At 39.9% G+C, this 17435-nt stretch overlaps 1 pseudogene; it reads left to right on the plus strand.

Annotated features, from left to right (window-relative positions):
• Nucleotides 1-11195: 11195 nt before the first annotated feature.
• LOC129147465 (neurofilament light polypeptide-like) lies at nucleotides 11196-15354 on the plus strand (annotated as a pseudogene).
• The last annotated feature ends 2081 nt before the right edge of the window (nucleotides 15355-17435 follow it).

The following is a 17435-nucleotide window of genomic DNA, read 5'->3' on the forward strand; positions in this document are numbered from 1 at the left end:
ATCCTTATTGAACTAATGAATGACTTGATTAATATTTATCTACATTAGAATTTTATTGTCTTTTTAGTTACTTCTATATTGTGTTTCATTTCTGAATATAAGCTCTTGAGAATAATAAGCATGTGTATCTTCCTTACTGCTGTAACCCCAGATCTTATCCTATATAATAAAAGCCTAATATGCTAAGTGTCCAGTCGTCCATTCAACCAATCAAAGTGTAATATGCTAATGATATTCTAAGGCCACTCAACCACTCACTATGACATGCACTGACCACCAGGGGGCAGACAGTTTTCCAGTCACTATGACGTGCACAGACCACCAGGGGGTAGATAGTCGACCAGTTGATCAGTTTCTATGATATTCACTGACCACCGGAGGGGCAGGTACTCTGACCAGTAGGTTAGCTTGCTGCTGGGGTCTGGCTGATTGGGACTGATTGAGATGGGCTGGACATGCCCTGGAGCCCTCCCGCGGTCCCTCCCCAGCTGGCCAACCTCCTACATCCCTTCTTGGCCCCAATCTTGCATCGGTGGGGTCCCACAGTCTGGCCTGTGCCCTCTCACAATCCAAGAACCCTTAAGGGATGTCAGAGAGCTGGTTTTGGCCTGTTCCTGCAGGCCAGGCCCAGGGATGCCTCTGGTGCATGAATTCGTGCACCAAGCCTCTAGTAAGTTTATAAGAAAAATAGAAAGTACCTAAAAATTAAGGTTGACAATTAAGTAATGAATTTCACTTTTTAAAATGTTCTAAGTCCCCTGAAATAATTAAACGGCATTATAAATATCTTTATGAGGATGTAGTAGTATTCTTTATATAGTCACGTAACTTCATAAATATTTCTTCTTGCTGTTGATAACATGTGAATTGAATCATAAGACTTGTTTATAGCTGGCATTTGTGTCAGGGAACACTGTAGTTAATTAAATTGGCCTGATTCAAGTTTCACCTGTTCCTAATTTCCACAGGATTAAAAAAAATAAAGACATTTAAAACTAAAATACCCTGTATTTTAATTTAGGTGATGAGTGATTGTTTTGATGTAAGTATTAACTTATTTCTCCCTCAAATTTCTCCTTCATCATTTCTTAAGATGAAATACTACAGAGCAATTTAACTAGTGCAATAAGATAAACATTTCACAGGTTAAATGATGAACATTTGGGTGGTGCAGAAGTGGCAATAAGCAAGTGTTTGGCAAACATTTTGTGATCAGTGAAGAAGCAGAAATGAGAATACCTCAGGATACAAGAGAAATAATAAGCTATTATTCTCTTAGCCCTCATGGGCATCTTAGAAATAAATCACAAATAAGCCACAAGCGAGAAAGGTGATGCTGTATATAATTTGTAACATTGTAGTTCAAAAAAAATGAAAGTAAAAAACAGCAACATTGGCAACATTGGTTACATAAGTATGCTCAAAGGTAAAGAGAAATAATCATAATTTAGCACACAGGTGATTTTTTCCTAAGACATTTTTCTTAAACAGAAAATAATTTTTTAGAACAATAGTTCTCTACTGATATCCATAATCCTGGATTATTAATGGTTTTGTTAACAACAGCTCATGGACAAGCGGGGACATTCACCTAGAATTTACACCTAGAACTGGTTGAAGGTATGAAATTCTATGACTATGCTAGCCCAGTATCTTACTACTTTTCAAAGAATGAACAGTTTAGTTATTAGAAAATGTGCTTTGAAAAGTTGGGTAAAACAGCTTCTAAAGCTCATTCATGTTGAACATTATCAGCTTCTGTGAAACACTTTCACTGTAGCTCTGGGTGAGTTTTGTGTTTCTTCTTTCTTAGGTTATTCTAATTTTTCTAGGGCTTCAGGAAGAATGCTAATCTATGAGGAAGCTGGCACATACAATTCTATTTCTTCAGAAATTATCAAAGCTTCTCATGTCAGTGTTGCACCATAAGGGATTTTTATGTGCTTTTTGTTATAATCCTGAGCCTGTTTTATTCTATGCCTCAAGGCCTCTGGCTTTTAAAATTGATAGCTGCCTTAAAGAGTGAACTGGTTAAGATATTTCAGTCAATCTCCATTCTTGGATTCATAAAGTACACTTTTTCATGAAAGCCAGGTACATTCACTTCTGTCATATTTATCTCTCTGCACCTATTTGAGAAAGACCTTATACTAACTACTAGAGGCCCAGTGCATGGAATTCATGCACAGGGGGGGGCCACCCTCTCCAATCTGGGACCCCTCTCACAATCCAGGACTGCTGGCTCCCAACTGCTCGCCTGCCTGCCTGCCTGATTGCCCCTAACCACTTCTGCCTGCCAGCCTGATCACCCCCTAACCACTCCCCTGCCAGCCTGATTGATGCCTAACTGCTCCCCTGCCTGCCCGATTGCCCCTAACTGCCCTCTCCTGAAGCCTGGTTGTTCCTAACAGCCCTCCCCTGACGGCCTGGTTGCCCCAAACTGCCCTCCCCTGCTGGCCCAGTCACCCCTAACTTCTCTCCCTTGCCAGCCTGGTCTCCCCTAAATGCCCTCTCCTGCCAGCCCAACTGCCCTTAACTTCCTTGCCCTGCCAGCCTGGTCACCCTTAACTGTCCTCACCTGCAAGCCTGGTTGCCCCAAACTGCTCTCCCCTGCTGGCCCAGTCATCCCTAACTTCTCTCCCATGCTGGCCTGATCCCCCACAACTGCCCTCCCCTGCTGACCTGGTCTCCCCTAACTTCCCTCCCTGTTGACCTGATCTCCCCCAACTGCCCTGCCCTGCTGACCTGGTCACCCCCAACTGCCCTCTCTTGCAGGTTGGTCCCTCCCAACTGCCCTCCCCTGCTGGCCATCTTGTGGTGGCCATCTTGTGTCCACATGGGGGTGGCCATCTTTGACCACATGGGGCAGCCATCTTGTGTGTTGGAGTGATGGTTAATTTGCATATTAGGCTTTTATTACATAGGATGTTTTTCCTTAGTAAGAGTTCTGACATACTGCCACCTTATTTTCTTATAATTTTCTACCTTATTTGTTTTCCTATTTAGGAGTAACTTTTTTTACTATCATGGTTCCTAATAATTAAAATACCAAAATCATCTTCATTTTTTCCTCTCTGTTAACTTAGGAGGGGTAGGAGGAAAAAGTATGATTAATCCTTCCATCAACATTCAAAGTATAAAAATGTTAAATTATATTATCCTTACCCCTTTTAAAGAGGACTTAAATATAATCTTAAAAAGGTAGCTGACTAAGCCTCTGATGATCTTATCAGAGCTATTTTTTTATATTAGTGTGCCTCTTAGATGATATTGGCATCAAAAACCTCTCGTCAAAAAACAAAAAGATATATTTCTTCTCACTTTAAGCAATAATTTACAGAGCCTACTCATTAGTAACATTTCAATGAACTTTTCTTAAAGCATTTGCTTCTTGTTTTGTATCTTTTTTTTTTTTTTCTTCTCTAACACAACTAGATCAATCCATCGTTTAGTGCTAGATAAGACCTGGAATCAGTGGCAGCCATTTCTGAGGAGACTATTTCTGCTGAAGCTTTATTTCCACATGTTTTGGGAATTATTGTCTTTTGTGATAACATCAAGGTTACTAATTGCTTTTGTGCTCAAGGTATAAAAATCACAATGGCAAGAGCTCAACACTTGGCTTTAAATATTTAGGAATTCCTTATCTCTTCATGTTATTCCTTCCTAGATCCTCCAAATGTCACATGTATGAAATTGATCTATCTCTCTCTCTCTCTCTCTCTCTCTCTCTCTCTCTCTCTCTCTCTGTGTGTGTGTGTGTGTGTGTGTGTGTGTGTCTATAGGAAACCAAGGTTTCTGTGCTTCTGAGTAAACAACTGATCACTATAAAAAGCTAACCCTATTACCAATTGACAGAGTTCTAAAAGATAGCACTTCATCCCTTAAAGTTGTAGTACTGCAATCAAAGGAGGAATGCTACTTGGATGGGGTAATTTGCTGATGAATTATTGAAACAGATTATATATAAGATCAATTTTCAAAGACGTTTATGGATACTATATATGGTTTGCTTTGGACTTTTCTTTCTCATTCTGTTTTCCTCTATTAAATTTGATGTGTGTGTGTGTGTGTGTGTGTGTGTGTATACACTTGTGTAATAAATTGTCTTTTCTTTGTTGAAGTTAAATATTAGGACTATTCATGGTATTCATGTTTCACCCAGTTTTCTTATTCCTTCTTTCACAGATTATTAAGGCTGAATGTTAATCCAATAGTTTTGTGTTTCCTCATAATTACATCCCTGTAGTTCTTTAGCTCTTTAACAACTTCTGTTCTTCATAATTGACATAGTATGGTGCCTCTTTTTTCCTTTTCTAAGAAGCTAATATATCATTATCCCTCTAGGTTAAACTGATCAATTTCACTGCTTGAAGTGGTGTTTGGATATTCTCATTTTCTTTACTAGTTTCACTCCTTCTATTTGTTGGTTGAAGCCTGGGGTAAAGAAAGTACTAGCAAAACATTTAAGGCAGATGAGTTTCTCATTCAATAATTTTTAGTAGCAAAAATATTTCTTCCAGATTTTTTTTTAGAGCAAAAGGATACAAAGCTTTGAAAACAAGTTAAGGAACTGTCAATGAAAATCAGAGAATAGTGGTTTAGAATACTTTCCTCATGCAAAAGTCAGTAAATGTATGCCAACTGGAAAAATAATGATAGTGTTAATGGCAGGGTAGCTGATCAAGAGTGGAAACAGGCAGCAGTAGGAAACCAACTGCCAATGTAAACTCTTATCTGAAATTCTGTGATCTCATCAACAAATAATTATTGAGTAGCATTTGGTGAACGGTAGGCTGAGCACACAGAAATAAGGAGATTTACATACAGATTTATCAATTGCCTATTTTATGTTCCTCTATTTAATAATTGTGCATTTCTATAATGCTTAAAAATGCTAAAGCATCGTTCAAAACAATGTGATTGAAGTTCAGGAAATTGAAGTGCCCTATCCACATTCACACAACAGTAAGTGCAGACTTGGCGTTTGCAACCATTTCTAGTTGATGCCCAAGCTCATGTGTTTCCAATACACAACATGCACCCTTACTAAAAGTTAATCAAAAGAACACATTTCAAACCATGTAGGAGTTTAGTAAAAGAACAAGTTAATGAGCCATTAATCCATATATATTCAACATAGAATATGTGACCAACAAGCCATGTAGTGCTGAAGATTTCAAAACATTGTTCCAGGTTTCTAGATTTAGAAAGATGTCTTGTAATTGGAGGGTGGGGTGGTAATAATGATACATAAAAATCACTGATGTAGTAGAAACAATTTAAATTAAGTATTGTAGATCAAAATGAATCCTAAATGAGTTTCAAAGTCTGAGTGGCAAACAACTGTTTTTCCCTTTGGTAGTATTATGAATGTTTTATCCCACTATTTCTAGGCCTTCTCAAAGTGTTTTGCCCTTGTGTCCAAATCTCCATTCATTCCCAACTCATAAGGACACAAACTGTGCTATTTCCACACTGTCTGTAGCATCAAACACTGCCAAAAGTCACTAATAAGAGAACAGTCACAAATGGAATTATCAGAAGCTCTTCCTCCCTCATCAGTTTTTCTTAAGTGAAAAGATGTCATCAACCATAGACTGGCAGGATGATTTCTTTAGGGTCTACAACATGACTTTGCATAGGAGCTGGTATTTTGGTTATATTAGGTATAATTCATACCATTTGAATTTTATCAGGAGTTTTACATTTGCAAGAGAATAGGAACTGGAAATAAAATTACTGTATTTAGGACTGTCAAGTCCTGCCTAGTTTGCAAAGGCTTCTGAATTCTGTAGGATATTAAACTAAAATTAAAACCAGCATCCTCGGCTAACCCTTCCCTGCAGTTCTGCTAAGAAATGAATCAACAAGTGAATTCCCCACATTCTGCTACCCAAATTACTGAGAGTGGCTTTACACCTAAAACAATACTAACATAGAAATTTGAACTTTTGCAAAAATTTCATGAGTTTGAAAAAGACAGCTTGGCTTGTGGGTGGATTTATAAAACATTTTCTTTTTTGGTGCATCATCAGTTTCTTTCTTCTTCTAGGTTCCATTTGGTTATCTATTTCCTCCATTTTCTTCAGATGGCATTTCTTTGCACTTGTTCATTGGTTGGATCATATTTTTAATTTTCTAACTGAAGACTCCACCTGTGGATTATGCCTTCTGTCTGCTAACATTGCTATTAAAATTCCCTTTGTTTCTCTCCAATTCTGGTCTCATGCAGTTTGACCAGTGTCATTTCTGTTTGGTTTATTTCACACTTACAAAATCTACACATCTATATAAAATGAGAAGTTCATTTCAGTATACTTAGAAATCTCTGTGGGGCTAGGAGTGTACAGTTTTATGTTGTTTGAGAAAAAGAAACTTGTAATCTATGTATGAAAGTAGATAGACTAACACATCCTTATTGTCATGTAGCCAGAATCTGCTTTATTCATTCCTAATGTTTGGTTAAATCATCCCTCTAAAGGGCAGTCCAAGCCACCTTAGCCAGTGCACTATTTCTTCTTGCTATTTTTCTTCCTCCTTTTCTCACTTTCGTCTTAAGAATCTTCATGTATCTAATAATCAGTTTCCCAACTTCCCTCACCTAAGTTCAAAGCCAATCTAGAGCAGACTCTTTAGTGGCAAAATTAAAATGTGAATTGTGAACAGAGGAAGGGTTACTTCTATCATTGCTGCCTTTTCTTCCATATGAGGGTGGAAGTGTTTATGCAGTGTCATCGCTATCCCTCCCACACCATCCCTTTTTCATTCTTTACTATAAAATCTGAGCTATTTGTTTACATTTTCATGACTTATCATTTTTATCTATTATATGTGATAAGCATTATGCTAGATTGTAGAGATACAATAGTGAGTAAAACATATGAGAAATTTCTTGTGCCCTAAAGGAATACAGCTTAGCATGGGAAGACAGTTATCAATAAGAAAATAACAAATGTAAGTATAAAATTGCCCTGTGATAAGTGGAATAAAGAATACACAATGTTATGAAGGTATATAAATTTTAAAAAATGGACCCAGTCATGGAAGTAACAATTGGCCTGAATCTAAAAAAAATTAGTACTGAGAATTAGCTAGGCCAGAAGTGAGAAAGGAGTAATATTGGGTTGAATCATGTTCCACCAAAATTCAATCCACCTGAAACCTTAGAATGTAGTTTCATTTGAAAATAGGGTCCCTGTAAATGTAACCAAGTTAAGATGAGCTCATACTATATTAGGTTGAGCCCTAATCCAAGGACTGGTGTCCTTATAAGAAGAGGGAAATTTGAATAGAAATATAGACAGAGGGAAGGTGATGGGAAGATATATTGGAGAAGGTCATGTGAAGACAGAGGCAGAGATTATGACTACAGACCAATGAATAATAAGAACTGCTGGTAACCACCAGAAACTAGGAGATAGGCATGGGATAGTTTCTCCCTCAGAGCCTCCAGAAGTAACTGACCCTGCCAACACTTTGATATTAGATTTCTGGTTCCGGAACTGTAAAATAATCAATTTCTGCCTTTTTAAGCCACACAGTTTGTAGTATTTTGTTAGAACAGTTGTAGGAAACTAATACAAGGTATTAAGCAGTTGGCCAAAAATGTAGAGTGTGAAAAGGCCTTCTTGCTGTAGAGACCATGGTGCCTATAGTAGAAAACTTAATTGACTGATGACCTCAGCAGCTCCTATCCTAAATCCACTCCCACATTCACTCTGAAATTACATTTCCAAAGAATGATTCCAGCCAGTAAACTATCATTGTAGGGGTATAAGTATAGGTCCATTTCTATGAAACATGGGACTCTTTCCATGGGCAACACTAGTTCACCTCATTAACCTGCCTAAATCTTTGTTAGAGCTGTACTGCAGTCTATGAGTCTTCTTATACAATCTTTATCCCCCCACCCCCTTTTACAATTGTCAGACCTGCATCATGGTATTGAAGTTTTCCTAGCCTTCCCAACCTCCCTTTCCTTTACCTTTTCTAGGTGTTTTACACAATAAATATTTTGCGTATCTTATCCCATTTGACATCTACTTCTCTGAGGACCTCAATGAATAAAAGTGGTGTCAGGGGTGATCTAAGAAGATAGGCAGTAAGATGGGGTTTAAGATTGTCTCATTCACCACCTCAAAGGTTAAGAGGATGCCAGTCTGAGTGGCATGTGGGACATCAAATTGATGAAAGATATCCAGTGGAGGGACATGTCCTTGGAGACATTTGAAAAATATGAATGGAATGATGCTGTAGTTGCCATAAAAATACACCTTGCAGGGCTTTGCCTACAGGAACTTAACTGACCAAGAACTCAATATTCTGTGCACTGAAATACATCACATACAGCCATAGGCTATGCCTCCCATGGGCTGTTCTCAGCCACTGCCTGAGCACTGAAGGAGGTGTAAGGCAGGCCTCTCCTGGGAGACAGGAGACTGCTCTAATACACAAGTTCAGCAGGAAGTCTCTGTTGGCCATACCAATGGTTTCTTAAAATTCACAGCACTCCAGGACACTTTCACCCACTCTCCTCCCCTTTTATCTCCATGATCTAATTAACATCTATAGAATGCTGAATTCACAAACTATATAATTCTTTTCCAAAAGCACATGGTACACTCATCAATCTTCAATAACATTTGGATGACTTAAGCAGAAAGAAAATATTTGTGGAATATTTTTGGAATCTTTATATATAAAAGCCTAAGCGATCATTACAACCAGTGGACCAGTTGCTATGATGTGCACTGACCACCAGGGGACAGATGCTCAACACAGGAGCTGCCCCCTGATGGTCAGTGCGCTCCCACAGCCAACCTCCTGCGGTTCCTCCCCTCAGCTGGCGGGCCCCCATCGGCCCCTGGTGCTAAACCATTCATAGAGACCTGCTTCTGGGTCAGGGTTTCCTACATAGAAGACTAGTTCCCTTCCTGCGATCTATTGAAAGTCAGCCCTCAACACAAGGGTTTGTCTCACTCCCGTCCTCTTTCTTCCCCGGGGGCCACACGCCTGCCACAGCGAGGGAAGGAGGAGGGGGGAGGCAGGAAACTGTGCAGTGGTGGGACACCTTCAGTGGTGGCATTGGCGCCTATTCCTTCTGCGCCTGGCCTGGCGACTGTCACCTCCTATCTGGACCCTGTCAGGGCCTTCGGGCCTGGGCTGGGAGAGAGAACCAGGGGTGGGTGGCGGCAGACTCCCTCTGCAGGGCCAGCTCCCTCCTCAGGGTCGGTGGCCAACCTCCCATGGTCGCCCTGCCCCATCCCTACCTCCCAACGCACAAATACACCTTGCAGGGCTTTATCTACAGGAACTTAACTGACCAAGAACTCATGCACCAGGCCTCTAGTATTTATAAAATTGATGAAAATTCTGGAGACCCAATGTGGTGGCTATGAAAATATACTTTTGGAGACACCCTGACATTCACATGAGACCATGCTTCCTCCAAGCTGCTGCCAGCCAATAACTGAGCACACAATGGCACTACAGATAGCTCTGGCTGGTGTGTCTCAGTTGGCTGTAGCATCTCCCCATACACCAAAAGGTGTGGTGTTGATTCCTGGTCAGGGCACATACCCAAGTTGTGGGTTTGATCTCTTTTTTTGAGTTCTATGCCAGAGGCAACTGCTGGATGTATCTCTCTCACATCAATGTTTCTCTTTCTCCCTTTCTCTCTCTAAAAAATTAATAAAATCTTTTTTTTTTAAAGTACTATAGAGAAGCTGGGATATTTCTGCCCTTTGTGGGATTTCTCTGATGTGCAATGTTTTCTTAGAGACATCTCACTGACCTGACCTAAACTCTCTCAAAAAACCCAATCCTGTCCTTTTCCCACCTCCTTCCATGGATGTAGAACCAGTTTAAAGGCTTTCCTGTTAGATTGCTGCTTTTTCTCCCTTCATCAACCTCTTTAGGCATTTTCCCCTATTAAATATCTTCCACATCCTAACCTAGCTGATGTACTTTATGAAGGATAGCAAGGCTTTAAAATTTGACAAACACCAAGGGAGAATGACTGAGCAAACAAACCACCACCAAGTTCGCCCCATAGGACCAGCCAAGTGGAACACTACTGATGACAACACTGTTTTACCCAATATCTATCATCGTCAGGAATAGTCAGTACTGCTGCTGCTAGATTCCTGATACTGTCTCTCCTGTGGTCACCCCATCATGATAATTTCTCAGTATTACCTACTCTTCATACTACTCCCTCAAGGTTCAAAGTCCCAAGAACTAGGGAATGATTGGCCGAGCCAATGACAAGAAATGTTCCTTAAATTATGCTAGAGGAAGCGGGTACTGCATTCTACAAGTATTTGATGCAATGAGGAATTAAACTAAATAAGCAGAGAATTAGACATCTGAAGGCAAACCAAACAAAAGTATTCACAACAAATGCAAACCAAAATTTCTCGGTAAATAGTGAAAAAAATGTTTTAATTAGACTTCAAAAGTAAAATTTTATAAAATTTTACTAATTTTTATTTTAAAATAATTATATTGTGTTACATATTTAAGAGAAAGTAAATTGTGCATTAATTTCTGGAAAGCATAAATTGTTTATATGTAGTTACTCTCGTCAAATTACATATTAGCCTAAAGTAATATTCTTAAATTTTATATATTAAAACAATAATAGAAATGGTCGTTTCTGCAAATTATTCAAGAACCTTATCAGTTTTCCCAATAGATCCACCTAATCCTTTGACATTTAAGGAATTCTTTTTGAAATATCAATCATATCATTGTTCTTTTACTTTATTTTAAACTAGTTTAATTTTGTCACTCCAAAAGACATTCCAGTGCTCTGTGCTCTGGTTCAGATTGACTGCATTTGACACCTAACCAGCTCATTCACCTTTGAGCTAAATTACAGAAACAAATTACTAACCTGTGTGCAAATTCTTTTCTCCATCTGAAAATGGGGATAGCCAAAGTACCTCCTTAATAGGTTTTTGTGAGGATTAAATAGGTACAGATCTCAGAATAGTGCCTACTATTACACAGTAAGTGTTCATTAACTTGTGAACTGCTATCATAATCTTTATTTGATAAAATTTTGTCTGAGATGTCAGAATACTTTCCTTGAACTTCCTAAAACCATGCATCAGTTGTAAATTTTACAGTTTAAGTTTGACATTGACTTACGTTTTTAATAATTTTGGATAATCAAAGTAGATAGATAAATGATAGATGATAAGGTATGTGTGTATGAAAATTAGCAAGACACTTATTAAAATTCTACAAATTAATTGGTGTAATTGGGATAGGATAAATGTTATGTTAAACTAAGAGGGATGTCAGAGTGGAGACTAATTAAATAACTGGTGGTTTAATTACGAATATTTTTTATATTATGACAACATTTCTCTAATAGATTTATGGAAAAGAGAATCACAGCTACATAATATAAGAAAGAAGTGGTGGAAGAGGGGGATTCTGGCCCAAAGTTGAATTCTAAAAGTTTTAAAATTACTAATTTATTTTCTCTTAGTTGTACTTTGAAAATGACTATTCTAGTAAAAGTGATTTCCTATTTTGAAATTTGGAAGGCAGTGGGAGGGTGGGTGGGTAGGAAGAGATCAATCAAAGAACTTGTATGAATATATGCATAACCCATGGACACAGACAATAAGGGTGGGTGATGAAGGCCTGGGGCTGGCTAGAGGGTGGCAGGGCGGGTGGAAGCAGGCTAGAAGAGGTCAATGGGAGAAAAAAGGGGACATTTGTAATACTTTCAATAATAAAGATTGAAACAAAAAGATTGTAAAACATCATATATTCAGATAAATTGGGTTTTAAATACTATTATGAAAGTTGTTGAAAAGAGTAGAAAATATTTTGTAAGGAAACAACACATAATATTTTTTGAGGATCTCAGAGCTTCATTAATTTTTTAATCTAATTTACTATGTAAAGTTGGCATGAGGAAGAACTTAAGAGATATTCTTTCTAGTCCTCTTAGGATAGACACTAAAATCCTTAATGCGTCACATAAGGACACTCTTACCTCTCCATCCTCATTTCAGTCTGCATTCTGATGTCCAGCAAAGCAGCCTTTTTAAATGTCCCTTGCAGACCTGCTTTCTTGCCACACAGACTTTGCACATGTTATTCCTTCCTTCTAGATTATGTTTTCTTCACTCTCATCCTTGCCTATTAAATTTTACTCATTCCTAAAATTTCAGTTAAATCATTATGTTTTCAGCGAAGTCTTTCCTGATCATCTATTTTTCAGTGCTCTCGGAAAACCACATTCCTTTCCTTCATGGAAACTCTTATTCATTACGTATTAGTGGTTAATTCATATTCATTAGCTACTATTGCTTGTCTACCCCCCAAAGATTATCAACATCATAAAAGTGTTGAACATGTCTTTTTTGTTCCTGGCTTTAACTCAGAGCTTAGCAGAGTTATGGACACACAGTAGGTCCTCGATATATATTTATCACGTAAATAAAGAAAGGTGTTTTATGAAAAAGAAGTTAAAGATTGGGCTTCTGTGGCCCAATGACATATTTAAATTTTATGCAGTTGTGTGTGAGTGTGTTTTAAGAGAAAGGAATCGATGGTTTCTATTAAATTTGCACCGATGTTTTTAAAATAAAGAGAAATGCAAATTAAAACCACAATGAGATATCACCTCCACCTGTCAGAATGGTTGTCATCAATAAATCAACAAACAACAAAGATTGGGGAGCATGTGGAGAAAAAGGAACCCTTATGCACTATTGGTGGGAATGCAGATTGGTGCAGCCACTGTGGAAAGCACTGTGGAGATACTTCAAAAAATTATAAAAGGGCCCTAACCGGTTTGGCTCAGTGGATAGAGCATCGGCCTGCGGACTGAAGGGTCCCAGGTTTGATTCAGGTTAAGGGCATGCACCTTGGTTGTGGGCACATCCCCAGTAGGGGATGTGCAGGTGGCAGCTGATCGATGTTTCTCTCTCATCGATGTTTCTAACTCTCTATCCCTCTCCCTTCCTCTCTGTAAAAATCAATAAAATATATATTTTTTAAAAATTACCAAAGAAACTGCCTTATGACCTAAATAATTCCACTTCTGGGAATATATCCCAGAAACCTGAAACACTGATTGGAAAGGATATATGCACCATTATGATCATTATAGCACTTTTTACAATAGTCAAGATTTGGAAGCAGCCCAAGTGCCCATTAGTAGACAAATAGACAAAACAGCTGTGGTACATTTAAAAAATGGAATACTACTTGGCTATAAAAAAGAAGGAAATCTTACCTTTTATGACAGCATGGATGTCCCTAGAGAATATTATGCTAAATGAAATTTGCCAGTCAGAGAAAGACAAATACCATATGATTTCACTTATAGGTGGAATCTAATGAACAAAATAAACTAAAAAACAAAATAGAAACAGACTCATAGATACAGAGAACAGACTGACAGCTAGCTGTTATGGGGGAGAAGCATTGGGCAGGCTGGGTGAAAAAGGTGAAGGGATTAAGCAAAAGAAAACAAAAACTCATAGACACATACAACATTATGGTGATTACGAGAGGGAAAGGGGGTGGGGGGAGGTAGTAGAAGAGGGTAAATGGGAAAGAAATGGTGACAGAAGGAGACTTGACTTTGGGTGGTGAAGACACAATACAATATATAGATGATGTATTATAAAATTGTACACCTGAATTTTATTAACCTATGTCACTCCAATCTATACTAATAAAAGAGAAAGATGCTAATTGACAGTACCTCCACTACGCCCACAGCCAATCAGGAGTGATATGCAAATTAACCCAACAAAGATGGCGGTAAATTTGCATATACAGGCAGTGCCACACGCCGCCTGCAGGGTCCAGGTCGCCATTGGGGATCGGGCAGGTGGCACGGGCAGCACCTGACACCGCCTGTGGGGTCCAGGCTGCAATTGGGGACTGGGGCAGGTGGGGTGGGCAGCACCTGACGCCGCCTGCGGGGTCCAGGCCATGATTGGGGACCGGGCAGGTGGGGCAGGCAGTGCCTGACGCCGCCCACAGGGTCCAGGTCGCAATCGATCGGGGACCGGGCAGGCAGGGGTGGCCAGCGTCTCTGGGATCAGTGTCTGCCCCCGGGCCACCTGCAGACACCAGTGGAGCAGGCCCAGCTTGGATATTTTTATGAAAATAGGATGCCTGTGCCCTGCCCCACAGCTCCCTGTCCCTGGCGAGGAGAAGGCAGTGGGCAGTTAGGAGGCACTGAGGCTCAGAAGGGACTGGGAGCAAGCTGCAGGCACGCTACCAGGAAGAGGTGCTGAACCATGAGGATGCCCAGGGCTGGCTGATGGAGGCGCACAAAGTGCAAACGAGGCGGCTCTCGCTGGCGCTGAGCTCGAAAAGCTGCATCGACAGCCTGATGGACGAAATCGCCTTTCTGAAGAAGGTGCACAAAGAGGAGATCGCAGAGCTGCAGGCGCAGATCTAGTATGCTCAGCTCTCCATGGAGATGGACATGTTCTCCAAGTCTGACCTCTCCACCATGCTCAAGGACATCCACGCCTAGTACAAGAAGCTGACTGCCAAGAACATGCAGAATGCCCAAGAATGGTACAAGAACCGTTTCACTGTGCTGACCGAGAGTGCTGCCACGAACACCAACACGGTGCGCGCCACCAAGGACGAGGTGTCCGAGAGCTGCCGCCTGCTCAAGGTCAAGACCCTTGAGATCGAAGCAAGCCGGGTATGAACGAAGCGCTGGGAAAGCAGCTACAAGAGCTGGAGGATAAGCAGAACATTGACATTAGTGCTATGCAGGACACAATCAACAAATTAGAAAATGAGCTGAGAACTACAAAGAGTGAAATGGCACGATATTTAAAATAATACCAGGACCTCCTCAATGTGAAGAAGGCTTTGGACATTGACATTGCAGCTTACAGGAAACTCTTGGAAGGTGAAGAGACCCTGTTCAGTTTCACCAGCGTGGGAAGCATAGCCAGCGGCTACTCCCAGAGTTCCCAGGTCTTTGGTTGATCTGCCTAAGGTGATTTACAGACCAGCTCCTACTTGATGTCTGCTTGCTCCTTCCCTTCTTAATACACCAGCAACGTCCAGGAGGAGCAGATCAAGGTGGAGGAGACCATTGAGGCTGCAAAAGCCGAGGAAGCTAAGGATGAGCCCCCCTCTGAAGGAGAAGCTGAAGAAAAGAAGAAAGAAAAGGAAGTGGCTGAAGAAGAGGAAGGAGAGGAAGAGGAAGAAGGTACCAAGGAAGAATTTAAGGACACAAAGGAGGAAGAAGGAGGTGAAGGTGAAGGAGAAGATGCCCAAGAAGCTGAGGACGAGAAGAAAGATGAAGATGCTGGGGAGCAAGCAACCAAGAAGAAAGATTGAGCCCCCCTTTCCTTAATTATTTTAGGAATAATCTTCCTGAAACCAGGTAAACCCTGTCACCAACCAAGCAGTTGAGTTCCCGATACTATATGAATTAAGAAGTCAACATACATAACATTCTGAGGTGACTCAGGTTGGACATTAAATGTTGTGCTATGACTTTTCTCCGTATGCAGAGTATCTGTTTGCTTGCAGAGTGGCTTCCTGGCTTGCTGCCAGCCTGTGCATGGTCCACGCTTATGAGTTCAGGATCTATGACAGTGTGAATAATTCATATGTTTACAATAAAAACACATGAGTACATGAATTCACTAATGTTAATGTTAAACTTCATGGAAAAAAAAAATAGTCCTTTGAATCTTTGGTGGTCAGAAATTAAAGACTTCAAATCATGTGCAATAAACAGTAAATAAAGTTACACTGAATGACAAAAAAAGAAATACATTAGGGACCAAGAAACATTCAAAGAACTGGAAGGGAAGTCACAGGGTGTATATTATTGCTACAGATACAGTATTTCTTACTACTTACAATATATACAATATAATGTTTTAGATGCCTTCCTGTCCCATAAAGTACATATTCTCATAGAGCAATACTGGTAGGTATGTTATAGTTATGGCAGTATGTCATATCCTATCTATATTAATAAAAGGGCAATATGCTAATTAGACCATGAGACCTTCCAGATGTCCTTCTGGACAAAGCCATGGTGGCGGGGCTGAGGCAGAGGCGGTTAGGGGTGATCAGGACAGGAGGGGAGAGCAGTTGGGGGTGATCAGGCTGGCAGTGGGGGAAAGTTGGGGGTGAGCAGGCTGGCAGAGGAGACCAGTTGGGGGTGAGCAGGCCGGCAGGGGGGTGCAGTTGGGGGAAAGCAGGACAGCAGGCAGAGTGGTTAGAAGCGATTAAGCAGGCAGGCAGGTGAGCAGTTAGGAGCCAGCAGTCCTGGATGGCGAGGGGGTTGTCTGACTGCAAGTTTAGGCCCGATCCCACAGGGGTCCTAGATTGGAGAGGATGCAGGCCGGGCTGAGGGACAACCCTCACTCCATGCATGAACTTCATGCACCAGGCCACTAGTAAATTCAATAAAATTTAAAAATAAATTTCACTGAATTAATTATTGTCTTACGATAATAGAAAATTTAAGCTACCATGCTGCTTGTAAAAGATACGTCTCTCATTATAGTAAAAAATGGTGGTAATGATGATGATGCTCTTATATACTAGTATTTTTTAATGATAAAGAAAGCTCTTTTGAATATCATAATATAGGAAATCTAATTTTAGTGCATTTTATTACAGTATGGCTGACTGATATTGGATATGTTGACATTTGTCAATATAGTGGATTGAGGTGTAGAGAAATTTGGACATATGCTGAAGAACTCATGTTCTTATAAATAAATAGGCAACACAGGTATTTTTTATATTATCTAAGGTAAAAACAAAAACAGAATCTTAGGCTAAGGTAATGGTGACAATCATGACACCTGGTAGAATTCATATTATGTTTCACAGTTAAGTCTACTTCTGATGTTCATCAGCAACCCTCGATCATTCAAATTTTACATGCTTTCGATGTCTAGTTCAACTCATTCCCTCTTTGATTAGTATTCAATAAAGTATGCCAGCTCATAGAAATTCCTCCCTTCTTAAATTTCTTTGGGTCGATGCCAATGATTCTCAGTCTATTTTCATCCGAGAAAAATAAAACATTTGCATTTTATCACCTACTCTCCATAGATATACCCATATTTTGACATCCCTAAAACATTTTTCAACAATATGAAGCAAATGGTTACACAAGATTTTTGACATAGCATACAAATCTGCAACATATGAATACATATTAATAGCCTTTCAAAATGGTAAAACACAAAACCTATAACATAATGAAACAGAAAGAAATTAGGTAGAGATCGCCAGGACCATGGGAGAAGGAAGTGAAATGGGAACCCAGCTGGGTGAAGTTACAAAGGCCCCCCAAATGGGTGGGAAGGAAGGGTGCACCGAGAGTCATGAATTTTAAAATGTATGGATATTACTAAGACAGTGAGCAGATAACCAATCACAAGGCAGTG

This window comes from Eptesicus fuscus, chromosome 3 (genome assembly GCF_027574615.1).
Source record: "Eptesicus fuscus isolate TK198812 chromosome 3, DD_ASM_mEF_20220401, whole genome shotgun sequence".
In the NCBI taxonomy this organism is placed as follows: domain Eukaryota; kingdom Metazoa; phylum Chordata; class Mammalia; order Chiroptera; family Vespertilionidae; genus Eptesicus; species Eptesicus fuscus.